The sequence below is a fragment of the Saccopteryx bilineata genome, chromosome 1 (genome assembly GCF_036850765.1).
Source record: "Saccopteryx bilineata isolate mSacBil1 chromosome 1, mSacBil1_pri_phased_curated, whole genome shotgun sequence".
In the NCBI taxonomy this organism is placed as follows: domain Eukaryota; kingdom Metazoa; phylum Chordata; class Mammalia; order Chiroptera; family Emballonuridae; genus Saccopteryx; species Saccopteryx bilineata.
Window position 1 is genome coordinate 385084096 of NC_089490.1, and position 27544 is coordinate 385111639.

The 27544-nt window shown below is 38.3% G+C and overlaps 1 protein-coding gene and 1 non-coding gene across 2 annotated transcripts in view; one reads left to right on the forward strand and one right to left on the reverse strand.

The window, feature by feature from the left end:
- Window positions 1-16164, reverse strand: part of LRRC4C (leucine rich repeat containing 4C) — a 1282290-nt gene extending 1266126 nt beyond the window's left edge. The window contains exon 1 of the mRNA XM_066251306.1: window positions 15972-16164. The gene's annotated coding sequence lies outside the window, so the exon portion shown is untranslated. The remainder of the gene's footprint in view (window positions 1-15971) is intronic.
- Window positions 16165-18892: 2728 nt separating this feature from the next.
- On the forward strand, window positions 18893-19023 carry LOC136321212 (small nucleolar RNA SNORA44). Its single transcript, XR_010728491.1, has one exon. It is a non-coding gene; the product is annotated as a small nucleolar RNA SNORA44 (small nucleolar RNA).
- The last annotated feature ends 8521 nt before the right edge of the window (window positions 19024-27544 follow it).

Here is a 27544-nt window from a genome sequence, read left to right on the forward strand (position 1 = left end):
GCACCCAATGAGAACAACAAAAAGAAAAAAGAATGTTAAAAAAATGAGATAGTGTAAGGAGTCTCTGAGACAACTTAAAGCATAACAACATTGACATCATGGGGGAGCCCGAAGGAGAAGAGAGAGAGCAACAAATTGAAAACTTATTTGAAAAACTAATGACAAAAAACTTCCCTCACTTGTTGAAGGAAATAGGCTTACACATCAAAGAAGACCAGAAAGTCCCAAACAAGATGAATCCAAAAAGGCCCACACCAAGACACATCACAATTAAAATGCAAAAGGTTAAAGACAAAGAGAGGATCTTAAAGTCAGGAAAAGAAAAACAGTTATTTACCCACAAGGGAGTTCCCATAAGACTATCAACTGATTTCTCAACAGAAACTTTGTAGGCCAGAAGGGATTGGCATAACATACTCAGTGATGAAGAACAAAAATCTACAACGAAGATTAGTCTACCCAGAAAAACTATCATTTAGACTTGAAGGACAGATAAAGAGCTTCCCAGAGAAGAAAAAGCTAAAGCTATTATCACCAAACCAGTATAATAGAAAATGTTATGGGTCTTCTTTTTTTTTTTATGGGTCTTCTTTAAGAAGAAAAAGAAAAAACCAAAAATATGAACAATAAAATGGCAATAAACACATATCTATTAACAATTGAATCTAGAATAAAAAAACAAGCAGAACAAAAACAGACTCATAATTATAGAGAACATTTTGACTGCTGGCAGATGAGAGGATGTTTAGGGGAATGAATAAAAAAATTGAAGGGATTAAGAACTATAAATTAGTAGTTACAGAATAGTCATAAGGATGTAAAGTACAGCACAGGGAATATAGTCAACAATATTCTAATAACTATGTATGGTGTCAGATTTATCTGAATGATCACTTAATAAGTTATATAACCTAAGAGAAGAGCCTGTTATGAGCAGGGCAAGAGTCCATTCCATAGAGAAAAGATCATTTTGAAACCCTAATTCTATGGAATATTTATAAAAATGGGTCAGTTGTTATAGAACATGGTGGCTCTGAAGAGAAAAAAAGTAGTATAATGAGTATAGCCTTTACACAGCAGCTCCCCAATGATCCAGTAGAGTAGTTACTGAGCCAGGACTTTTATGAAGTTAAGCATAAGCCCTGAGATCTTCTAGGTACCAGGTATCAGAGTGTGTTTACCAGGTCGTCTGAATTAACCTAATAATTATGGACAAAGATATTGACTATATAAGCTCAAGTAAGGTAATGAGATTTTAGAAGGGTAAAAATTAAGTCTAGTAATGGGAAAAAGAAAAAAATATAGATGTGTTATTGGTATGGGAAAAGTAGTCTAACTTAATTTTTATTCCTTTTTTTTCTTTTTTTTTTCTTTTGGTAGATCTGGCAGAAGGCTACACTCTTGGGACCAGCAGAAAGTTAAGATTTAACACTCAATCTTTGGTTCTCCTTCTCTCTTTTTTTACATGTTCCAAATATATACTGCACAAAAAGAACACTGTATATTTCCAAAAGAAATAACTCATGAAGTGTTAATGAGAAAAATCTCTTCTCCCCAGTGTTTACTCTCCTGATACAATAATTCTTGATAAATTGGACAATAAAAGCAAATCAGGACCCATGTCACCACACAAAGCACATTCTAAGACAAGCTGGATGTCCCTCAAGAGACAGCAAGTGTTTCTGGTATCCAGCAAACAAAATTCTATCTTTGCAGAAAGGGCTCAAAGACATACAGAGCATGGGAAAATTTCAACTATCAGTCAGTTAAGGTTAGAAGAGATCGAGAGGGGAGAAGGGAGAAAAGGGAAAGGAGAAACAAAAGCAGATGGAGCAGAGGCCCGAGGGCTGGCATCTCAGTGCCGGTGGAGGTTGAATGCATGTTGAGTGGGAGTGAAAGTGAGAGGACCTATGTTTGAATTCTGAGTTCTCCACCTAATAGTTGCATAATTTTGAACCTTTCACTTAGTCTTTAATCCTCACTATTCCCATTCATAAAATGGAAAAATAATACCTTTCTCAAAAAGTTACTGGGAAAATGAAAGATTACCATATGTGAATATAACATACAAATTACTATTTTATAATATGGTCCAAAGAGGGTAATTTTTTCTTTCTTCAAATAAAGACCTGAGCAGGAAAAAAAAATCCACAGTGTGTGAGTATGAATGAATACCTGGGTGTGAGTGTGTGTAAAATTCAAAACTGTAGATGTCTGGGGCAAATCAATTTCCTTTCTCTGTTGAAGCCGTTTTTAACAAAAGTGACATTAGCTCTATGAGTTAGGTCCAGCGCTCAGTAGGTTCTAAATATTTATTTGTTGAACACTCAAAAACAACATTACAAAATGAAGCTGAATGAAGGTTAAGCTGCCAATTAGCAAAGTCTAGAATTTTTATATAAGCAACTGCACAGTTCAGAGAACTACATGCACTGAACCAACTTACTCTTTTTCAAGAAATACAGAAATACAACAACTTGGGAAACTCACAAATCCATTTCCACCCCAATTTAAAGCTTAGAAATAAATTATACTTGTGTAATAGGTAACCCTCTTCCAGTTACTATTGCTGTGTAGTATACCATCCAATACATGGAGACTTCAAGATTTTCAAATTTTTTAAAAATTACAGTCTACTTTCACTATAATTTTGTATTAGTTTTAGGTGTGTAGCATAGTGGTTAGACAATCACATACTTTACAAGGAGTTCCCCCCCGTATTTCTAGTGCCCACCCGGCACCATACATAGTTACTATAATACTATTGACTATATTTCCTATGCTGTACTCTACATCCCCATGACTATTCTATAACTACCAATCTGTACACTCTCAAACCCTTCAGCTTTTTCACCCAGACTTCCAATGCCTCTTCTTCTTGTATCTAACCGTTTTCTGCATCAGATGGGCTCTTATTCTGTTCCTTCCATCTCAATTTACTTATGCAGCTGCTGTTAGCTAGAGAAAAGCCTCAACGTGGATGCACACATCTGGCAGCTGGCTTTCAATGGCACAATATGGGAAGAACGGAGGAAGTTGTCGGTCAGTTTTTCTCCACATGACTTTTTGTAGGCGCCCCTTTATGGTGTTCTCAGGGCAGCTCTCAAAATGAGGAAAATGAAAGCTGCAGGCTTCCACAGGTTGATCCTTGTAGGTGTATAATGTCATTTCTCCCACAGTCTATCAAAGCAAGTCATAAGGCCGGTCCAGATGCAAGAAAACAGACTCCACTTCTTCACGGGAATCAAATAGCAAAAGGATGTACCTACCAGGTCATGTGGAATTTGTAGCCATATCTGTCTTTTTACCATGAAGAAATGACAACTGTGGCCATTTCCCTCACTAAGAGGTTAGGAAAATGCATTCCTGCTAGACTAAATATGCACCAAAAGACTTTTTAAATTTAATAAATTCCAAGCACAGGGTAAAGTACAAAGGAATCCGGAAGAGACAAAATTACATCATGTTGAAGGTCTCATCAAAACCCAGAAATAAAGAGAAGTTTAGAAATAAAAAAAATACAGGCAATTAGAATAGGCTATTATTTTAATTATGCAGATCTGGGCTAGGAAGTCATAATTTTAGCATAAAGCAGACTATAAGCACCTTTAAAATGAGACCTGTATTTTCTCAAAGAATAACTCTGACAATTATTAAATATACATACTATCATCACTTAAGCTCTCTAAGCCTCAGTTTCCTTATCTGTAAATTAAACATAACAGCAGTATTACCTGCATTTGCTGATACTTAAGAATTAAACAAGATCTCTGTGCATCTCTGTTGCTGGCATGGAATATTCGATAAATAGTAGAAATAAATAAAATATGTAACTAATCATTAACCAGTTTCCAACTATAATTCTACTACTAAACCCTGTTTTGAAACAATTAAAATCCTATAAAAATTAGTCTATATTTATTATTTACAATGTAAGTTGTTCTTTGAGCTAGAAAACAATGAGTTTTTTAGTATCCCAAGGGGGTTGGTACATAACTTGCCTTTTGTTTTTGTCCCCAAAATAAGTTTGTTGAGAGAATTTGGGAAGAAAGGTCCCTATCCCTTGAGAATATGTAAAGAGTGACTTCTAAGAAAAACTTAGTAAATAAAAGTACTTTAACTGACAAGATTCCAAGGTGAAGATACTTACTGATGTGTTCAGGATAGTAAGACAACCCTCAAAGCATATAATACAATTTAAATAGAGCACTACAATCTACTATATGATGTTTCAACTGTCACACAAAACTTGGATTCAGTAGAAACAGAAAATATTCTTGGAACCTCAGAACAATGAACTTCCACTCATTTTTTCCCCTATAAGAGAGAGAAAGAGAAGGTTGTGGAGGTAGGGGGAAAAAACTGAGGAACCAATATATATGCATACTCACATTGTACAAATATTTGGCTATTCTGTGATAATGTTAACAACTTCATCTATTATAAAGCTGTGTTTGCATGCATGCACATGTGTGTGTGTGTGCATGTGTGTGAGGTGTGTTATTAACATCTTGTAGGCTTACTTGAAGTTTTGTCTTCTCTTTATATCAGCTTTGCTTTCTTTGTGTTTTCTCTATGTTATTATTCCTTCCCTAATTGGGCAAATGTGATCATCTGTAATAGGTCTTCAACTCATTAGTGTAGTTTATTCAGGTTCTACTGTATTTCACCCGACACACCACCCAGGCTGCTGCCAGCATCTGTTTTGGGAGCTCTATTTCATAAGCATCCACAATATTTCTGCTTTAAAATGGAAAAATGATTGTCTCTTAATCAGCTATTTGTTATACTGAGCGACATAAATATATGTGGCATCCTCCACAAGTAGTTTTAGGATAGAACATAGCAAATTAACATTTGCTTGCAGTTTTAAACTTTACAAAGCTTGTGTGTGTGTGTGTGATGTGTGTGTATGTGTTTGTTTTAACATACCAAAACACAAAATCCCACTTATTTCCTGTGACAAAAGTCATTTTTAAAAATAACTTAGCCTGATCAGGCAGTGGAGCAGTGGATAGCATCAGACTGGGATGCGGAGGACCCAGGTTGGAGACCCTGAGGTCACCAGCTTGAGCGTGGGCTCATCTGGTTTGAGCAAAAGCTCACCAGCTTGAACTCAAGGTCGCTGGTTTGAGCAAGGGATTACTCAGTCTGCTGAAGGCCCACAATCAAGGCACATATGAGAAAGCAATCAATGAACAACTAAGGTGTCGGAACGAAAAACTGATGGTTGATGCTTCTCATCTCTCTCTGTTCCTGTCTGTCTGTCCCTATGTATCCCTCTCTCTGACTCTCTCTCTCTCTGTCTGTGTTAAAAAATAAATAAATAATTTAGCAGACATCATACTATATTTCCAGAGGACTGATTTTTCCAGACCACTATTATGTTATCTTGTTCATTTATTTAACCTCTCTGAGCTTGATGTTTCTATATGTAAAATTGTATAATATTTACCTCATGAGTTTTGTTTTTTTTAGGCGAAAGTAAATATATATTTTTAATTTTTTGATTGATTTTTAAAGAAAGAGAGGAAGGGAGAGAGAGAGAGAGAGAGAACCATCAACTTGTTGTTCCACTTATTTATGCATTCATTGTTTGATTCTGGTATGTGCCTTGACCGAGGACCTAACCCAGAACCTTGCCATAAGGGGATGACACTCTAACCAACTGAGCTACCCAGCCAGGGCCTGGGAAGGATCAAATTTTTATAATGAGTATAAAGTTCTAGACACATAGTCAATGCTGGGTAAATGTTAGCTGTTATCATGGTCCCAATTTGGCAGATAAGAATACTGTCCTTTTTTTAAAGATGCTTACATCAAAAGACAGAAATGAAATAGTTGTCAAATATTTAACTAAGGTTTGCAGATTGAGAAGACCTGGAGTCATGCATGCAAAGGCATTGTCTGCTCCTCACCCTAGCTGGAGAGATGAATATTGCAACAATATTGCAACACTGGGGCTGGCAGAAACAATGCCTGTAATCTGAAGCCTTAGAGGTCAGTGTGCAGAATAGAGACCAGAACAAAGGGTGCAGTGTGAGAGCAATAAAGATATCACCACAAAAACAAAGTGGGCCTGAGGTAGATATTGGAACATTTGGGACTGAACTATGAGGGCAAAGGTATAAAATGACAGAAAGCAAGAAGTCAGGAAGTTTTAGCAAGCTAGCAGGTTAGATGACAGTCTGAGTGAATGTCAGAAATTGGAGCTGTTGCCTAGCAGTGACACCTCTTGCACCTTCTGTGGCATTCACGTGGTTCAAAGGCTAAGGGCAAGGATGATAGGAGCAGGGACAGACTGCCTTATATTCTGGTCCCTCACGGCACTAAGCAACTAGGGAAGGTGGTGCAAGTGAGCAAAATCGATACTGAGGAGGACAGGTGTTTCTGGAACTGTATTCGTCCCAGACAAGGAAAGGAAATTAGTTCCTGTTTTGCTTTTGAATCTCATAGCTCTATTCTCAGCAGGGGAGAGTGTCAGCTCTTATTTAAACAGAAGTCTGATGGGTGACTCTGTAACTGACCCAGAGAGGCAGACAGTAATGATCAAAGAATCAATCTGGGTGGCTTCCCCTTGGTAAGCAAAAACCTCAGCTGCTTTCTCAAGCAAATGATGGGGTCGGAACCAGAGCTGACTGACTTAAAATCATCTGCCTTTTGTTTCTCTTGGATTACTCCCTTGGATCTAAGTCCCTAAGCCAAGAAAAACAGCATCCTATGAAGCGCCCTGGCAAATTTCTAAACTCATTGTTTGGAGCTATCATCCCTCTGGCTTGAGAGAAAGAGGAACTGCCATCTACTCCCAGCAGAAGGGGTCTCTCTCCCATCTCTCAGAACTGCAAAGAAAATAACCGGGCTGCAGCCGGGAAGGTCAGAGAGCAAGCAGCCTTTCCATCAACGCTCCATGGTTGTTTCCAGTGTCATTCCATTCTGAGCTGGCAGTTCATAGACGTGTTTCCCTCTGGAACATACAGTCAGCGAGGCTGGGACCATCTGCCTGCCCGACAGACCATCTGTGTAAAGCATCGGCTCTCCTTCCAAAAACTGAGGGGAAAGGGACATGCTCAGAGCTATTCGAGAAACAAGAGAGCGAGGACACTCCACAGACGAGTCTTTGCATCTCTCATTGTGCCCAAACTCTCTCATGGCAATCTCTGAAAGAAAAGTTTCCAGGAAAATTGTTAAAGGTAAAAAAATGTTATAGCAAAACAGAAAACAAGTTTCAAAAGAGTATAGAAAAAATTTAAAAGGCAATTGGAAAAAAATAGAGCATTGTGTACAGGTTTAAGTGTTTGGAGGGATAAGGCTGAGAATCAGAGGAATCAAGTCAAGTGGGCTTCGTACTCAGGTGCATCTAGGCAGACACGGTGTATTGCATGTCATGATTCATTACCTTGACCAAATCACAAGCAGTCTGAGGTCCAATTTCCTCATCTGCATTCTGAGAATAATCATACTTCCTTTTCACAACTGTGAAATTCCAAGCATGTCACTTGAGATATCATAGTGTAAAATACATGGTAGCTACTAGGTTAAATTTGTGATTTTTTTTTCAAGACCTTCTCCAGGGCATATTTAGGACCAAAACCAAGTTTCACTTTCTTCCTTACACTTCCCAGCCACAAACTCCCCAACAATAACTCCATTCTCTGAATCATATACTAACTCCATCCTGTTTTGAATCTGAACACTATGTTGTCTGTTTAGCAGGTCAATTACCTCTTTGTCAATGTAACATCAGCAATAATATATTAACATATTTGAGGAACAATGAATCATGTTGCTTACAGTGTTCTGTTCCACACTATAACTGTGATATAATAGAGAACATAATAAGTGTTCAATAAACACTTGCAAGATAAATGACACCATTAAAATGACCACAGAAGCAGAAGAATATATTGGTACTCACAAAAGGATAAGCACTCTGAGTTACTTGTGCAAAAGCAATTGTGACCTATATCCAGTCAAATGAGTTTTGGGGAAAACAAAACAAACAACAAACAACAACCAAACACCATGTACCAGATAGGTAGAATCGAATTCCATTTAGTGACAGCTTAGAAAAAAAAAATGCAGCAGTGCCTACAGAGATTGGAGAGATAAAAATGAAACATGAAGTGGCAAAGTTACACAGCCAGTAGAATCAGGGCAGAAAGGCAAGACGGGTCAGGAAAGAAGAGAGAGATAAAGGAGAGAGCATCGAGCGGATGAACACAGGAGGAACTCAGCCGTCTATGAACAGGCCAGACTCCGGTTCCTAAAAGTATCTGCAGTCAGGAGGCACTCAGAAAAAAATGGAAGACTATTTGTATATATGCTCTTACTATGGCACTGTAATCAGAACAGGTTAATTAATAAAATGTTTAGGGTTCAATAGTAATTCGGGTTTGTTGGTCTGTGAAAGATGCTAAGCAAAAGTCACATGTCAACATTGATTTCCTTTAGAAGAAGGATGAGTGGAGTTTTTTTCCTTGTGTGTATCTATACTCAGTATGGACTTTACTGTCACTATGTATAGTGAATACCTCCAACAGGAAAAAATATAGCAAATCCATCAACTGTGTTACTAATGATTTGTTTGTTTTCAGGAAAGAGTTCACTTTTGTTAAAGTGGTTGTTCAAAATGCTTACACTTCACCATTAGTTTGACTGTTGTTCAAACATTTGTCTCGATGAAAGTATTTTTTCTTTACTGAAACATTTATTTCATACTGAGTGTCTACTCATTTCCAAGTACATTTGGTCACAAGTATATATGATTAACTCCAATCATACTTTTCCAAAAGAGCAGACCCTGAATCACTGTGTGTTCAATGAATCTTTGCTTCTGACTTGTAACCTAAAACATGAATATTAAAATTAAAAGGTTCTACATAAAGGATTTAAATCACCTATCCTGGAATGACTTAGCATCAAACATTTAAAATGCTAGTTTATTTGCCTATATATTAAGATATACTTTATATATTAATATGTATTTAATGCATTTATATTAAAAGCAGTTAGAACACCAACAACTTATGCAATATCACTGAAATACCTATATGGCATACAAAAGCTAGAGAAATTTTGCGGGGATGAGAAGAAGGGGATCAAAAGTTTCCTTTTCCTTTCACAGTCAAGTCAAAGGAAGATTATTACCCCTTCTCTTTATCAAGAATGCTTTCAAAACGTGAGTCTTTTCTCTGTTTACGGCCGTGCAGCAAGCTGTGTTCCCAAGCTCACAGCATCTTGGGGTCTGACTTTAGAAAAAACTCCTCAGCTCATGAAACTCTCCGTCGCTTTTCCTTGTTCCTCTAGTTCCCTTAAACGCTCTGCACGAAATCCCCCTTTTTGCACTGACATGTTCGCCACTGGCATCAGTATTGCTGGAAGATCATTTCTCTCCTCTCTTTCCTATTTTTTTATGGCCAGACAGACACGAATATTCACTTTCCCATTTACTCATGTGAAGTGATCATTCGAACCACCTCTGGCACCGTGGAGCACAAGAAGCTTTATAAGCAGACTGGGATTGCTATATTATCATAATTAGAACTATTACTGATTATTATTGTGAATACTACTACTAATTATTATAATGACCTATCCTTTTTTTTAACACCAAATAAATTCCAATTTTTGTTCTAAGTCCTTTACAAGTATTATTTTTTTTTCTGAATCTTTTTACAACAACCCTGCAAGGTAAGCTCAGGAAATGTGGGTAAACAACAATCTGCACAGTTATGAAACTAATAAGTATATAAACATACTGAGAGAGATGACTGTAGGGTGCACACTACAAATGCTGCCCGGTGCTACTCACTATTTAATGTTACAGAGGAGAGCTCTAATTCTTTACTTTATTCCAAGTCCTATAACTGTAGTCCTTTCATATCATTGCCCATATCTCACATGACAGCAAACATTCCAATAAAACAGGCCATTGTCAAAATTAAGTAGAGTTATACTTTAAGCTATGGATGACACTGAAGAGCACATGAATGTGGCACTGATGCTGTACTATGTCAGGCACCCATTGGTTCGGGGAGGTGGCCCTTCAGAGGTCCCTTAGAGGCACTGGGATCATATCTACCCACAGATAGAGTGAGTCATGTTATTAGAGCAAGGTTACTTGATTTGCACTTAGAGAAGGCTGACTCTGGACTGCCCATATGCAAGAATTTATGTGAAAAAGCACTGGGTTTGCAAGCTAAAAATAAAACTAAAAAAAAAATAAATAAAGAACCATATATTCATGAGCTCTGGAGTGAGTCAGAATTTTAGGCAAAGGAATGGATCGCTTTTGCCTCATCTGTAATATGGGAATAATATGATCTTATTTTATTTTTATTTTTATTTTTATTTTTGGAAAGTATAAATAAGTAATCTAACCTACCTAGCACAGTGCCTGACACATAGAACACATTCATTGACTATATGAGAGAGTTATTTATAACTTTTAATACTGTCTCGAAATGTGCTGGCAATAACCTGCAATTTGTTATGTAGGGAATTTGCTCAGTTCAGTGCAGCACTCAAACCACAAATCCTGATGCTTGAAGCTGTAGTAGAGGCCAGCAAACTTGTGTTTACTATTTTGAGCAATTGACCTTCCTCTTCTCCTTCTTACTCCATTGGATTTGTATTTAAAATAACAACAACAACAACAAAAAATAAACAGGGTCTTTAAATGAAGATAACATGTATATTGTCTTTTGCCTCAGCAAGCCATAAAATAGACTTCATCCATTCATTACAGGGATAGAAGGAACCCACAAGCTGAAGGACAAAACCCTGTCCCCTTGGTACACAGTCAAAGGCTGACTCTGCAGAACAGAAATACCCGGATCAAACGGTACCAGCCACGCAGAGTTAGCAAGGCAGAATTGAACTCATCACTGACAGTTCAGCTCAGCTACATATAATAGGGACAAGGATTTTTTACATCCTTTGCAATATGTTCTTGAACTATAGTAAGTAAAGGTTAGGTGCAATGGCACAGCCCCACATACGTCAGACTCTCACAGAGAAATCTTCATTCTGTTTAACAATCCCATCCAAATTCCAAGGGGCAGCCTTGAAGACGGCAGCACAACCCATCCAGTTGCAGGAATCGCAGCAAAGAGACATAGTGCAGAGAGAGTCCTTCATCATCCCCCACAGCAATCACCACAGTGTGGGTGTTCAGTAAATATGCATCCTTTCTCTGAGTGTAAACAAAATGCCATGTTAGGTAAAGAGCAGTGTTAATACCATGTGCGGACATCCGAATTGTTTTTCTGCAACCACATGAGGATGGGTGCACGTGATTCTCACTACTTACATTCAGCATCATTTTGGAAGTTGTGAGTGTAACTGAAGTGACATCTGGAGAGGGCACTTGGTTGCTCTGAAAAAAAGGCCTGATGAAACCACAGTATGTGCAATAAGCTCATGTACAGAAATATGGCTTTCTCTCTCTCCGGCTCTTAGATCACAGCTGCATAAGTAACATGAACACATTGAATTAGGGTGGTCCAAATTCCTAAGCCAGGTAAAGCAATGAGAAAAAAATATATATGTGAATTACGTATGGAGTCTTAATGTTGTGTCAAGGGTTTTACCAAGTAATGCATATATTGTCATTTAGTCATTTGTAACAGAGGCCTTCTCGATGACCGACTGCCCTATTTTACAGACCAGATCAATTGAGTCTCTGAGAGAATCGGTATCTGACCTGTCTGTCCCACTCCAGAGCGAGTGCTCACCAACATCACATGCTCTTGCCATCGTGATCTCCAACTCAGCCTTTAAATCCTGCTCTGTTTGCCCCCCAACATGTGACTCAGAATGACAATCAGCGTGACTAATTATTGTATTAGAAATACCTTATTGATACAACTTCCAAGTTTAACTCAAATTCTAGTCAACAGCTTCACTGGGCACTAGAGTTTTCTGAAGCCCACAAACTGCAAAATGTGTGTCTTCCCACAGAAAAGACTAGAGCGTCCAAGTCTTTCTTCCCTTTTCCGGATACCCAAGGCCACTGAACTCAGGTGTTCCCACACTTTCTATTTTTTGTGGGTCTAAAATGGTATCTCCTATAGATTGGCCAATGCCTTGCACACGCAAACATACATGTAACTAACTAAGAATGCACCTGAAACATTACTGAGAAGAGGTATAGTCATCACAGGTGGGAATGCTCTCAAATCACAACATTGTATATTTTGATCACTCATCATGAAAAGACCGATTCTGCTTCATCAATTTAATTTAAATCATACTGAAGAAATCATTTGGTAGAGTCCTGAACCGTATACAAAGTCATCATTACCATAATACCTTACATTTCAACAGCAATATTACATTTTACTCCGCAATAGTTCACAATTCTCATGACAACACCATGAGTTAATGTTGATTTCCAAACTATATAAGAGAAAATCAGGGTTCTGAGACTTTGAGTGACTTACTGACCCTTAAAACAGTGCTATCAATCTTCTGACCCTCAATCCAGGTTTTTCTTTCTCATGATTCTAACCCCAGCCTCCAACCTCCCCCCATCTTAGCAATGACTACTGAGTGGTCCCAAAAGGCAATACAGATAATTGAGTGAATTGATTTAATCAAGTACAAAGCCCCTGTCCTATTTGTGCTTCAATTAATCTATCTTTTCTTTTGTAATTTATTGGGGGCACCCTGAGGTGTTGTTTTGAAATGGTAAGGGCAATAACAAGAATACACATGTCTGTATAAACTCTGTCTTCAGATAGTAAGTCTCCCTCATTCCGGGAGTCTGCATTTTCTGCAATAGGCTGATGCTCTCCTATTAGCAGTAGCCCCGATGTCAGCATCAGTTCCCAGTGCTAGCAAACAGCTCCAGGCTGTTGTAATGACTCAGCAATCAAAACTTCAAGTTCAGTCCACCTAGTCCTCACCCACCTCCAGGGCCAGAGCTCCAAGAGTTCCTTTTTGCTTCACTTGCTGTGGGATCTTTCTGGCTTCCTTTAAAGGTTCTCAGTTGCTGACTCTCCAGCTGTCAGCTCTGTTTGTTAAGGAAGTAAAGAGCCCTTCATCTGTTAAGCGCCCTGGGTCTTAAAAGCATAGAAACATGCTGAGGAGTGTGGGGCCTGGTTGGCTCTCTCGAGCTGAGACCCACAGAAAGGCTGGCAAACCGACTGAAACTAAATAGAGAACGAATTGGAATTTCCTTTATTCTCCCTACATAAATTCAAGGCAAGCTTTAACCAGTTCATTCTTTTACCAGCACAATCCTGCACTTACTTCTAGGGAACTTTCAGCCTCTTCTTTGGCAACTGTGACATGTCACCTCTACTGAAATGGAAAGCCAACTTCCCTCCCTTCTCCCTTCTTTTCTGAACTCACTAAGCAGGAAAACTAGCCCTATTCAACTTCATCACAAAGCAAAGCCCAAGAAGACACAAGAAAGCCCAGGGTCTGGAGCCAGTTCTGATGGAAAGCTGTTTACCTTTGCTCTGACCTGAGCTGATAATAAAGATGAGAAGGTACAGTCCACTCAAACCCCATCAGGGACCCTTGAGATACCAGGGAGGTGCTTTGCACATTGCATGAGCTGTAATCAGATCATCCAGCATTGGCTTGTACCCACTTCTATTATTAGCCTAAAGTGAACGATAATGAAAGTGTTGCTCTTGCTAGTAGATTCACTTGTTACAATTATTAAATCTCAAATGCACAAAAGCCAAGATGCGATCCTTTTTTTTTTTTTTTAAGATAGTGTTGAGAACAATCTATGCAATTAAATTTTACCAAGACCACAAGTCTAAATATATCCACACTGGGTGAGAATGTGGATGAGAGGAGGAACCATCAAAATTAAATAGCCTTGATAATAGGAGCTTCTAATATGCCAACTTTCAGAACTATATTTTCAAAGGGCTTCTCTTTATTCAGAACAATCCTAACACAAAACAGATAACCTAAAATACTGTCCTCTGTCACTGGTACTGGCTATCATCAGCTGAAGGTTAGTCAGAGCTGACCACTCTGAGGAATGGTGACTGTCCTGGCAGAGACACTGGGGATGTCCAGCACTGACATAACTGACTGGCACTTGGGGATTTCGGGCTCTGCACTCTCCTTGGAACACTGAACTTTGTGTTTCTTGTTCATCTATTAGATTCACCTTCAGCTTTGATGAGTTTCAGGTTGTTTTCTCTACAAAGAAAATGAAATTTTATTGGGGGTTTCACCTATGTTCAAGTCATTTAAAAATTGGGGGGAAATAAAGCTCCTTTCTTGACAGGGGAAACGTAACTGGAATCTGAGCAGCAGAAGAAAATACCCGGAGCAGAAATGCCTGACAAGAGAGACAGATCATCAATTATCCTGCCAGGAGAGGGTTTCCACCTAGCATTCTTAGCAAGGGCGCTGTGCGAAGCATCAGTTACAGGAAGGAAGGGGGCATTTGTACCAGCTGCCTGCTTTGCCCAGTGTCTCTAACACCGCCATGCAAAACATTCCATAGACAGAGATAGCCCATGGTGATACCAGAGTGTAATTTCATCTTTCAGGATTTTTTGCGCCTTTTTAGTTCAGCAATCCTTTTTAGAAACAAGAAACAGTATTAATGTTTTAAGTGTGACGATGTTTAACATCTCTCAGCTTGGATGCTGTAATAAAACTTTAACCCAGTCAAATGGCTCTGACTCAGTCTCTTCTGTTATAATTTGTTCCATTTCTCTGTCTGCACACAGACATCAATACTTGGAGAGAAACATCTATGCATGCTCTCCTCTGTCTAGTTACCTAACATACCTGTCATCTCCTCCATGAATATGCTCACAAGAACAGTTCTGAGTTGGCTAACATCCCATGAAATATCACCATTCCTTGTGGGATAAGCACCCACATGCATCAGAACATAGCCCCCAAATGCCATATGCATTGACTGAGGAAAGCTCTGTTACTTCCAACTGAGGTCTCAGTCTTTCAGAAAGACATTCGCAAGTGATCTCACTTCCTGGGATAAGCTAAGTGCCCATGCGAACAGATTCTGTCACAATGAACTGGTATTTTGCTTTAATTAAATACCCTCAGGATGGAAACAGGTAAAGTACTCTCTACATTTAACTTTGAAGGAAAGGGAAAGAAGAAGGAAAAAAAAGCAAAGCTAACTATCAGGAAACACTAAAGAGACTGAGTTAGACAAGATGTTTGACCCAAGTCACCTGAATTCCTGACGCCGCCTGATTGCTTTTACAGCCAAGAAGAGACAATTAAGAGCAATTTGCAACCATACTCCTTTCTCTGGGGACTATATGGGGTAAGGGGAGGTTTCAGGATGAGAGACACAAGTCTCAATCAGGGGACGCTGCAGTCAGAAAGGTTAATGAGATGCACTAGCAGGAGAATCAGTGCAAAAAAGATAGGTTCAAAATACTCAACAATTTCCACTTTGTTCAAATTTGCTCCAATTAAGAGCTGTTGAAGCAGCTTTTCTGTATTTCACGCACTCACTATTCTCCAGAGCAGATTTAACTACTATTCAAGGGGGAAAAAAAATAAGTGCTATGAAAATAAGAGTCTTCTATTAACTTATCATAAAAGTCCAGATTATTCCCCCAATTCCTACCCTCACACACTTTTGCCTCTAACTCAGAGCCTCTACCAATAGCTTTCTTTTCTCTCTCTCTCTCAAATGTAGAGAGTATTTCAAGGAGGGAGAAGGCTGGAATCACCCCCCCCCCCTCAGATTTCATGTATGCAGAATTCACTGTGAAACGTTAGATCAGTAAGAGGTATAAAAATGGGAGGAAGAATGAGAGTGATGGTTATATAAACGGAAATAATCCCCTCGGCATGAAATAGCCCCCAAATGCCACACACTGAGTCCTTCTGAGCATCACCATCTCTGAAGATGCGCCTGTAAACTGCGTACAGATCTCCGAAAACAAACAGGAAAGCACCGACATCACCGAGGAACCAGGGACTGAGATCTCAACAGTCCCGTGACTTACCTTGTCCACGGCCCCTCACATTTCGCCAAGGAAAATTTAAATCCTCTTGCTTGTCTTGCACAACTCTCCTTTCCTCTTCTTTTTAAAGTCACATAGGAGAAAAAGAATCAGTTTCCTAAGGTTCCATTTATCTGATCATCCAGCAGCAGCAGCAGCAGCAGAAACATGTCCAAGAGACTCCGCCAAAAAGTAAGCCAAAAACTCATCAAAGGCAAAAAAGAAGAAGGGGGAGTGGAGAAGGAAGGGGGTGGTGAGCGCTGGCGGGGTGGGGGGAGGGGTGGCCACAGACCGGGAGCCCAAGTACCCAGAGAATATTTTCACGCGCGTTGCGATCTGCTGTCCGATATACCTGCTTGGTTGTTACACAAACACACGCACTCGCGGACACTCACACATCCTCTTTCACGCAGAAGCAGGCACCCTGCACTCACAAACACACACGCTCGCGCAAACCCGTGCAATGAAAACTGTCAGTAGTAACCTCCATGAGCTGCTGTGCGCTGCAGATGGTTCGGTTCACTGTTACCTTCCCAAGATCGGTGTAGGATCAAAAGAACATCCAAAATCAGGGGTGAAAGGGTGTGGGGGCAGGGGGCCAGGACTAGGTAGATTCCGGATCCCTCTCCCCCAGGCATATGCATCAAGCCAGGAGCGGGTCAATCAGCAGAGGTGTCTGCTTGCAGGGTGCCCCGGATTATGGCAAGGTTATTCATCTTGATGTGCTTGCTGCATCCCCCACCCCCAGCATTGGGCAGGCTGCATAGAGATGATTGCCAGAGCTGTGTCTGTCCCTGTTCAACTGCATTTCGCTCAGCCCTGTGATGCTGCAAGTGAGACACGGTGGAGGCAAGAATACTAATAAGGTGGTTAGCTACAGTTTCTTCAAGGCAGTCGGCATGCAGTACAGTAAACGTGTACTTCCCAGCGCTCTGTGTGAGTGCCTGCCTGTCTGCAGGGAGGGCAGCGGATCCAGCTCTGGCCAGAAGGCGAGATGGCTTGCATCCTGCGTGGGAGGACTCTTATCACTGGAATCATCACTGCCCTGCAAAGGCATTGTCTATGACAGTATTTTGTTTCGATAAAGAAATAAAAGGGGGGGGGGGGCGGTTAATGGTTTACTAGCCTAGGGCTGGCATTTGAATGAGAGAGAAAATGTCCAGGGAGACAAATTAGCTTTATAAATAGGCTCCAAGGAGACCAAGGCAAATTTTTAACATGCGGCTGCCCTGGCTGTTAAATGAAAATACAAAGCAATTTCAAAAACGAGCTTCAGCCTATAAATCTTGGAGCTGGCAACAAGTATCTGAATTTGAGTGATGGGACTGTGGATAAATGGATTCCTGGTAGTATAAAAAGTTTGCTCATGCATTCTGCTTTGTAGCCATGCCCCCAATGTGAGCAGGAGTCTAGGTAGAGTTCATTTATTTGTAATATGGATTTCGACTCTTATCTCTTCAGTTTTACTCTAATGCACTTTTTTTTTATATACATAACTACCAAATTGTAGAGCTTGTCACTTAGGGGGATTGGCTGATAATTGTCGATATTAAGTATTACTGTACATAACACTTACATGGAATGAGTTTGGAGTCTTCAAGAAAAAAAAATTATATCTTTTAGTACCAAGCCATAAAAGAAAATATATGCAGAATATGCTAACTGTATAATTTTTTAGCCTCTGGAAAGCTAATTTTTTCTTCTCTATGATTCAGCCTCATATTATAACACTTCTCTAGTCAAGGAGATTCACTGAGTTTCTTAAGAGGAATTAAATTGGTATTATCTAAATAAATGAGTATTGGGCAGTTAGAGAAGGCAGATAAGAATGAATTAAAGAGCAATGTAATATCAGGTATTGCCAGTAGATGTCACAAAAGATGATAAAGGTAAAAGAATTCTCACCAACTGCAACCATATAACCTAATAGAGTAAACACAGATTTTAATAAAATTTATAACATCAAACTGAAATACTGAGATTTTATAAAACTTAAAGGTGCAAATTAGAACTTGGTGAACAACTTTTCTTTTTTCCCAAATGTCCCTTTCAAATCACTATTTTTCAGTAAGTCCAACAGATTATCTGTTATTCATAGTGAAAAGAACCTACACCATTGACTAACATTACATTTGCATCTAACATTATATTTCTATGAGTTAAATCTTTTGTATATGCTATAAAATATAGCACTTAAATACCTTCTCATCTGTAATAGAGCTACTACTAGGTTAAACTACAAAACAGATAAGTGAGAGTAAGTAAATTAGGTAATTAAAATTCATACATGAAATGTTTGCTTAAGGTTTCTATTTTAAAGCAATAACTTTGTTTCATCTTGATCATATCTATAAAAAATCAATTTAAAGGCATCACTCATGTTTAGGAGTTTAACATTATTAATCAACAGTGGCATCAAGACAACAAATATAAATAATTTTGATTTATTTTCATTATTTCCATTTTGTTAACATGTGAAAGATTTTAAAAAACCTAACATATCATCATAGCCTTTATTTATCTAAATGCAATTAATTATGACCCACAATATCCCAGCCCTAATTAGCCCAAATGCTAATAAAAGATAGCATCAAAAACTTGGGCATTGCAGTCCAGACAGACCTGGGTTCAAATTCCAGTTCTGCCTCAATCAGATGATTAGTCTCTGCAAGTCTTTCCCTCCTCATCAGCTTTTTTTTCTTTTTAAGATTTTATTTATTTATTTTAGAGAGAAGAGAGACAGAGAAAAAGGGGGTGGTGGAGAGGAGCAGGAAGCATCAACTCATAGTTGCTTCCTGTATGTTCCTTGACCAGGCAAGCCTGGGGTTTGAACTAATGACCTTGGCATTCCACGTTGCCACTTTAGCTATTGTACCACCACAGGTCAGGCCTCCCATCAGCTTTTTAAAAAATGTCACATACAACAGCATGTTTCCAAGGGCTGTGGCTGCTTGTAGCCATGGGATCTCCAACTGCATGCGAGAGCAACCTGGAGAGACTTGGACAGCTCAGGTCACCGGAATACCTGCCGCTGCCACTCGCCTTTCCTATAGTATAAAAAAAAATGTCACATGCAAGCAGGACATTAATACATATCTAAAAGACTTATTGTAGGACTGGAATGAATTAATATTTATTACATGCTTTGATTTCCTGACACTTAAGTGACCTAGAAGTACTACTTACCTATGTCTTATAAATAGATTTGTTTTTCTTACAATGTTAGTTCTGTCTTTGTTGGCCACAAGGGGAATCACTTAATATTTTTGATAAACTCATTGAACGATTTTTGTTTTGAACTTATTTTTATAAGTAGTTGTTTCGGTCTTGTTTTTGTAAACCCATAGTTGAGTGGTATTAGAACCCTTTTTAAAGTTTATTTTACCCAGATACATGAGTACAATTATCTGTGTGTTACAAGACTAAAAACAGAAACATTCTCTTGATTAATAATTATCAGAGATTATGTTGACTCAGACTATATAAAAAGAAAATTTGATGGTAGTTTACGTTTGCCAACCAAGACTTGTTTTGGAGACAACAGTACCTACTACCAAGCACTAAAATATAGATGCTTAACAATACAAAATTTCATTTTGGGAATTTTGGCAGGTAGCAATATGGCAGATTATAGCACATTATCATTGCAACTCAGATGATCATTTTTAAAAAGAGTATCTGGCTACTGAATTTTACTGAACAATTGTTATATATTCAACACATACTTCGCCAAGGAAAAGGAATACCAAGAATATGAGCATCAGTGTTTCAAAACCTAGGGAGTTACCCAATTGAAACTTGAAATTGTCCCCATGGACACAGGTGTCAAAAAAGAAACCTAAGAAAGGCACTCCAAACGGGTAGGTGGCAGTTTTTATACACAAGGGAAGTTACTTATCAGGCGAGTAGATGTCCACACCTGACCCCCTCCCCAAAACTTAAATGTTTATATAAACATTTTAACTGGGTTTGTCACTCCTTTCACACAGCTGGTCTCTACAGCGCCTTGCTGTGTCAAGGTGACGTCCTTGAAATGGTTCAGCTGTGGCGATGGTGGAGGGGATGTGTATTCTCTGTTCCTGCACAGGAAGGGTGAGGAGCCTCCGCCTGACCAGGTTCATCTCAAGGGTCAATCAGAGATAGTGTTCTCTCAATGTCCTCCACCAATAAGCACGGGGATTATCTGTAAATTCCTTTGGAGTCTCTTAAAGAAATAAGTGTAATTTTTTTTTTAAAGTGAGCTATAAAATTAAATAGCCCATCAGTGTGTCCACTGTTCTTCATCCAGCATCCTGAGAATCTAAAGGAGGTTGAACAATATTTATACTAAAGTTAAAGAAGAGTTTCTTGGAAATCTGATTTCTTTTAAAAATTAAGCATCCCCTTGCTTATTCTGAGAAAGCTCAGTGTCAACAAGAGCTGCTAGTTCTAACCTGAAAAGTGGTATGTTACAGAAAACTGACATATGTGAGGTATGTCAGTCATACCTCATTACTCTGTCAACCTTTCCATTACTCTGGAAGACTTCTCCCCTAGAAGAAGTTAGTATCAGAACTTCTCAACTTCCAAAGTGCCCAGATACTATGTGTTGAATAGTATGCTTAGATTAGGGGAAGAAATGCAACTAAATTCATATTATTGCAATAAATTGGTCTGACATAGTGAGTCAACAGCTACCATTAGCAGTAGATAAATGTATGGCTTTAATATTATGTTTTATTCCTTGGGAGTTAATGCTGAGTATAAAAGGATCCCACCAGTACCACTATAAGCATATTCCTCTTAAAATGCTTATGGGAAAATATAAATGTTTGTATTTCTTGTGAACACAGTCTACTTACAGCAGGTCAACATGCTTTTGTTTGCTCCTTATATCACATGCTATTACATAAGCATAATAACAGGAACTTGGTTAAGTGTTCTCTCTTTGGCTTATTGTAAAATTGGGTTGTCTGCAATCCAAGTGTTCTGAATTAGCTTATTAGTCTAAAAGATTACATTCTATTATTCCATGTCTAAAAGTCTTTATTAATTATGTCTTGAAATTAGCTTGGATCTTTTATTTAAAGTGTTTTAACCAGTTATTAAAGCTTGGACATGGTTATGTTTCTCAAATTATTTAGGCTTCTTCTATATCCAACAACTGCAACCTTAAATAATTCAACATCAAGAGTTGAGCTATTGGGATCAATTTCTACAAGAGGTCTGCCTGGACCTTTATAATTACTCTCTTGCATCAATCTGAAGAGTACTTATTTAACACACATGACTTAACATTTACTGCTTTATTATTTCATATACAAAAATGTACCTTCGAAGGACTTCTTTATATTGCCTAGAGACCGCCAAACACAAGTCCTTTCAAACCTCAGGTTCTATATAATTCTTCTCTTTTTTTTTTTTTTTTGATTAATGAAAATATGGTAGATATCACAACTCAGGGACATAATGTATCATGCCATTGATTATGGTTTCTCCTTTCAACTGGAGCCTTCGATAAAGTAACAATAGCCTGTGCATAGATTACCTGCTAGTTGTGATGTAATTACTTTACCTTATTAGATTTTACTCATTTAAAATAATTTTTTATTATTCTCTTTCTTTTTTTATTTATTTTTTTATTTATTTTATTTATTCATTTTTAGAGAGGAGAGAGAGAGAGACAGAGAGGGAGAGAGAGGAGAGAGAGACAGAGAGAGAGAAGGGGGAAGGAGCTAGAAGCATCAACTCCCATATGTGCCTTGACCAGGCAAGCCCAGGGTTTCGAACCAGCGACCTCAGCATTTCCAGGTCGATGCTTTATCCACTGCACCACCACAGGTCAGGCCTATTATTCTCTTAATACCAGTATTTAGTGATTGCCCTTCTCTCATTTCTGATATTGGAAATTTGTGCATTTACTTTTTTTTTAATCAGTCTAGAAGAGGTTTATCAATTTTATTGATCCTTTCAAAGAATCAGATTTTTATTCAATTGATTTTTTCCCATTGTCAGTTTTTTATTTCCTTGATTTCTGCTCTTATCTTTTACTACTTATTTTCTTCTATTTTCTTTGGGTTTTATTTGCTCTTATTTTTCACTTCCTTAAAATGGAAGCTTAGGTCATTGATTTGAAATAATTTCTTTCAAATGCAAGCTTTTCTTGCAATAAATCTGCCTCTAATATATTCTTAGGCTGCATTTCACAAAGTATGACAGGCGTTTTTTTTCTTCATTTTGTTCAAAATAGTTTTTAATTTTGCTTTTGGATTTATTTTTAAACTTTGGTTCATTTATTATAAGTGTGTGATTTAGTTTACAAATAGATTTACCAAATAATTATTGATTTTTAATATTAATTAATTCTACTTTGATCAGAGAACATTCTGTGTTTGATTGATTCCTGTTAACTGTATAGACATCTTTTTTTCTTTTTTTTTTTAATAAGAGAGAGACAGAGAGAGGGACAGATAGGGACAGACAGACAGGAAGGGAGAGAGATGAGAAGCATCAATTCTTCGTTGTGGCTCCTTAGATGTTCATTGATTGCTTTCTCATATGTGTCTCTATTGGGGTACTCCAGCTGAACCAGTGACCCCATGCTCAAGCCAGTGACCTTGGGGTCATGTCTATGATCCTGTGCTCAAGCTGTTGAACCCACACTCAAGCTGGATGAGCCTGCACTTGAGCATGCGCTCAAACCTGCAATCTTGGGGTTTCAAACCTGGGTCCTCTGCATCCCAGGCCAACACTCAATCCACTGTGCCACCACATGATCAAGACTTCTTTTATGGCCTAATTTGGCAAATAATCTCTGTCCTCATAAAAATGCATGTTTACCATTGTTGGGTGGAGTGTTCCATAAATGTCATTAGGAAGAAGGTCTTTCATGATTTTCAGTTTGTCTATACTCTTACTGATTCTCTACTTGTTCTATTATTTTAATTCTTCACTGTAATTTTGGATTTATTTAACAATTTGTTCTGTTTTTACATATTGCATTTTGAAGCTCTGTTACTGAGTATATAGTGTTGAAGATTTAATGTCCTCTAATGAATTAAACCTTTGTCATTATGAAATGACCCTCTGTCCCTAGTATTATTCAGTTTTGTAAAAACTATTTTATCTGGCATTAATATAGTTGCTTTAGCTTTCTTTCGATTATTGTTAGTAGTGGATCACTTTCTGGATCCTTTTACAGTTAATCTAGTTGTGCTTTTATATTTTATGGATGTTTCTTTTAGGCAAGATATAGCTGTGTTGTGCTTTTTAAACTAATCTGACAATATCTAATATTTAATTAGAGATTGTTGAAGCATAAATTTATTGAGAATTTTTCACTCTAAGGAGGAATATTCCTCACTGCTAAGGCGACGCCATTCTATGCCTGATGCCCCATGTTTATGGGATTTTTTCCTGCTCTGACCAATAGGAACATAAGATATTTCTGGTCCCATGTGAGCCTTGGGGATTATTCCCCTTGCCCTTTTGGTGGTTCTTTCCCTGGTATTGGTAGTTTCCTCATCCACATGCTCCGATTAGTCTTCAGACAAAGACAAATATGGACCTTCTTCAGATCTTTTGAGCTTTCGTACTTTGTAGTGCAAAACTTTTGGTACTCTGCTCTAGATGGAATGGCCTCATTGGACTACAACCTCTATTTCTTCAACTAAGGTACAATAGACTGCTGGGCCACACCTGTGTTCCCTTCCCTACTGTAAGTCCTAGACACTCTCTCCAAGCAATAAAAGTAAGCAGGGCCTGACTACTGGTGGCACAGTGGCTAGACCATCAACCTGAGATGCTGAGGGCTCTGATTTGAAACCCCCAAAGTTACTGGCTAGAGCACAGGTGTGCCTGCCTGAGCATGGGATCATTGACTTGATCCCAAGGTCACTGGCTTGAGCAAGGAGTCATTATGTTGGCTTGAGCCTTGCAGGCAAGGTACATATGAGAAGCAGTGAAACAACTATGAGTTGATGGTTCTCATCGCCCTTCTCCCTTCCCCACCCATCCTTTCATGTCTCTCTCTCTCTCTCTCTCTCTCTAAAAAAGAAAGAAAAAGAAAAACAGAGTAATAAACTGAGATACCAATAAGGCTTATCTCATTTATTTCCCTTCCCTTAGGGGTAATTGTCTGGGGATAACTTGTCCAATGACACTATTCTTTGAAATTTTTGTTCATATTGTTTTAATTGTTTAAAGGGGGAGAAGGGTAGGACAGGGGAGTAAAGAGGGAAAAATATATGGTGACATAAAATAATTTGACTTTGGGTAATGGGCATACAACACAATCAATAATTCAAATGCTTTAGAAATGTTTACCTGTCCGTGTCTCCCAGTCTCATTTTTATGTCCCACCAATGTATGGAATCATGTAGTTCTTGGTTTTTTCTGATTTACTTATTTCACTCCATATAATATTATCAAGATCCCACCATTTTGTTGTAAATGATCCAATGTCATCATTTCTTATGGCTGAGTAGTATTCCATAGTGTATATGTGCCACATCTTCTTTATCTAGTCTTCTATTGAAGGGCTTTTTGGTTGTTTCCATGTCTTGGCCACTGTGAACAATGCTGCAATGAACATGGGGCTACATGTGTCTTTACATATCAATGTTTCTGAGTTTTTGGGGTATATACCTAGTAGAGGTATTGCTGGGTCATAAGGTAGTTCTATTTTCAGTTTTTTGAGGAACCACCATACTTTCTTCCATAATGGTTGTACTACTTTACATTCCCACCAACAGTGAATGAGGGTTCCTTTTTCTCCACAGCCTCTCCAACATTTACTATTACCTATCTTGTTGATAATAGCTAATCTAACCGGTGTGAGGTGGTATCTCATTGTAGTTTTGATTTTCATTTCTCTAATAACTAATGAAGCTGAGCATCTTTTCATATATCTGTTGGCCATTTGTATTTCTTCCTGGGAGAAGTGTCTGTTCATAACCTCTTCCCATTTTTTATTGGATTGTTTGTTTGTTTGTTGTTGAGTGTGGTGGTTACAGGGGGGGGGGGCATGGGAGGGAAGGAGGGAAAGGGGAAGGGGAGGGGGAGGGGCACAAAGAAAACTAAATAGAGGGTGACGGAGGACAATCTGACTTTGGGTGATGGGTATGCAACATAATTGAATGACAAGATAACCTGGACATGTTTTCTTTGAATATATGTACCCTGATTTATTGATGTCACCCCATTAACATTAATAAAAATTTATTTATAAAAAATGTTTACCTGAAATCTATATACTCTTATTGATCAATATCAGTCCATTAAATTTAATTTTCTAAATAAAAAGGAAAAAAATAAAATAACAACAAGAACAAAATTGTTTAAAGGGTGAGAAAAAATTTTCTCTGTGTTTTGGTAGAATAAAAGTCTCTAATTGCTCATTCAAACAGAATTTTAAATGACAACTTCTTTCACTGTTTTTCTGAACTGAGAATACAGTACCAAATCAGGTAGACTGCTTCTTTGCAATCACGGGGTCTTCCTTGTATCGACAGACAACTTATAGGCATTAACTAGTAACCAGACATACAAAGAAACACCTTCAATAGCTTAAGAGCTGCGAAGAAAATAAAATTTACTATGTGAAAGATAGTGATGGAATAAGGAAGGGGCCTACTTTGGACAGAGTAGTCAACAAGTCTACTCCCAAGGAGTGGCATGTTTAAGTAATATGTGAATGATAAAGAACCAGCCATACAGAGATATGGGGGAGGTACCTTCCAAGCAGAGGAAAGTGCTAATGCAAAGCACCCAAGTGAGGAGCAGAGATGGTCCCATCAAAGTGGAGGACTCAGAGATTGCTTTCAATAAATCCATCAACTTCATATGATGCTAGATTCCATAGATACTGGAAAAGCAGGTTTTTAGGGTTTTTTTAAAACCAATTTAAGGTTTATAGCAAAATTGAGGGGAAGCTCCAGAAATTTCTCATATACTCTCTGCCCACACACATGCATAGCTTCCAGTTGTCAATATTTCTCACCAGAATGGTACATTTGTTAAAACTGATGGATCTTCGCTGACACATCATAATCACCCAAGGTTCATAGTTTACATGACTATTCAACCAAAGTAAAATAAAAAAGTCTCACTCATGCCCTGCTTACTTACTTTGCTGGCTGGCAAAAAGGCACAACTCATTGAAGTCTCTCAGGGTCTCTGCTGACAGAAACTTTACCTTGACAGGTGATTTCCTAACCACCTTCGAATGGGCAGAAAAATATGGCAAGTGGCACTATCCTGCCAAGAAGTGGCAAATATTGCATCTACTCATATCCTGTTTATAAAAAGAAGGTATTTTTCCACACCTTCATTTGGAAAGGTGGATAACCACCATCCTATTATGTTCATGGAAAGCAAAGAGCCAGAAATATTTGGGTATACTGCTGATGATGACCACACCGTCTATCAAGGAACTGTATGCCCGTGCTTCTAATGAAACTAGAAATTTGCCCTGACTTCATCAAATTCGGCTTGAATGCATCATTTCTTAAGTGAAAAGTCAGGTCATTCACACATAATCATGTCTATTATTAATTTCTTTCAGTTCCTTCTCATCTCAGTTGCCAAGTGGTCTCCTAGTTTCCTTCCTATTAGAAAGAAAGAGAATATAAATGCGGTGACTTACTCTAAGAAAAGTTCCAGCAGCTTTGAGAACAACTTTCTCCATTTAAAAAGCTATTTTTAACTTCTGTAATAAAACATTTCTTTAAGAGGCAACTTTACAAGAAAACATTATTAAAATGTTTCAGGATTCTATTAGAAATTAAACTGTCTCTGACAATACCCACCTGAGAGAAACTACACACGGAATCTGGGAAATAATTAAGCATTGAAGTAAGCAAAATGCTTTCAAGGATTTTTTTTTTCTTTTTTGTAGTGTCTCCAACTACTAGAGTCCAGGTGCCTTACTTCTATTTATCACCAAGGGGGGGAAAAATATGTACTTGACTCCAAGAAACTAACTATGACGCTGGGGGTGAGAACTTTTATGTATGTACAGCATATCTTTGAAAACGTTCTGGTCTTGGGCTCCCTTTTTCCCTTTAGATTCTTCTTGGGAGGATGATTTATTTCTCACCTACCCCAGACCTAGGGTGGTTGTCTTAAGTAATCTCCATTACTCCTGGAGAGTAATGCATGCTTTTCTTGGCCTTTCTTTCCATGAGATATCTTTTTGTAGCTTCTCCTCACCAAAAGAAAACAGCAAGTTAATCATTTAATGTGACATCGTTTATACCTTCAGCCAAAAGAACAGAAGTAGACAGTAAACCTCATGCATGGCATAACAACTCCAACAGCATTGATCAAGGTTAAGGGGGATTTTTCACAAGGTTTTGGCATCAAAGAATAATAATTATAAGCAGCAAGTCCAATTTTCTTGGAGCATCTCCTAAAGTTTCTTCTAACTCCACTCTGCAGCACAGGTTGACATGTGGCAACAGGGGTTGGGGTCCAACTTCTGTTTTTTAGTTGGTATCATAACTATTTCAATAGATTTCCATAAAAGATAGTGTTTATAATTTAATTAAGTTTCTGGCTCTTTTCCTAATAATATAAATAGCATTGTCATGTTGGAT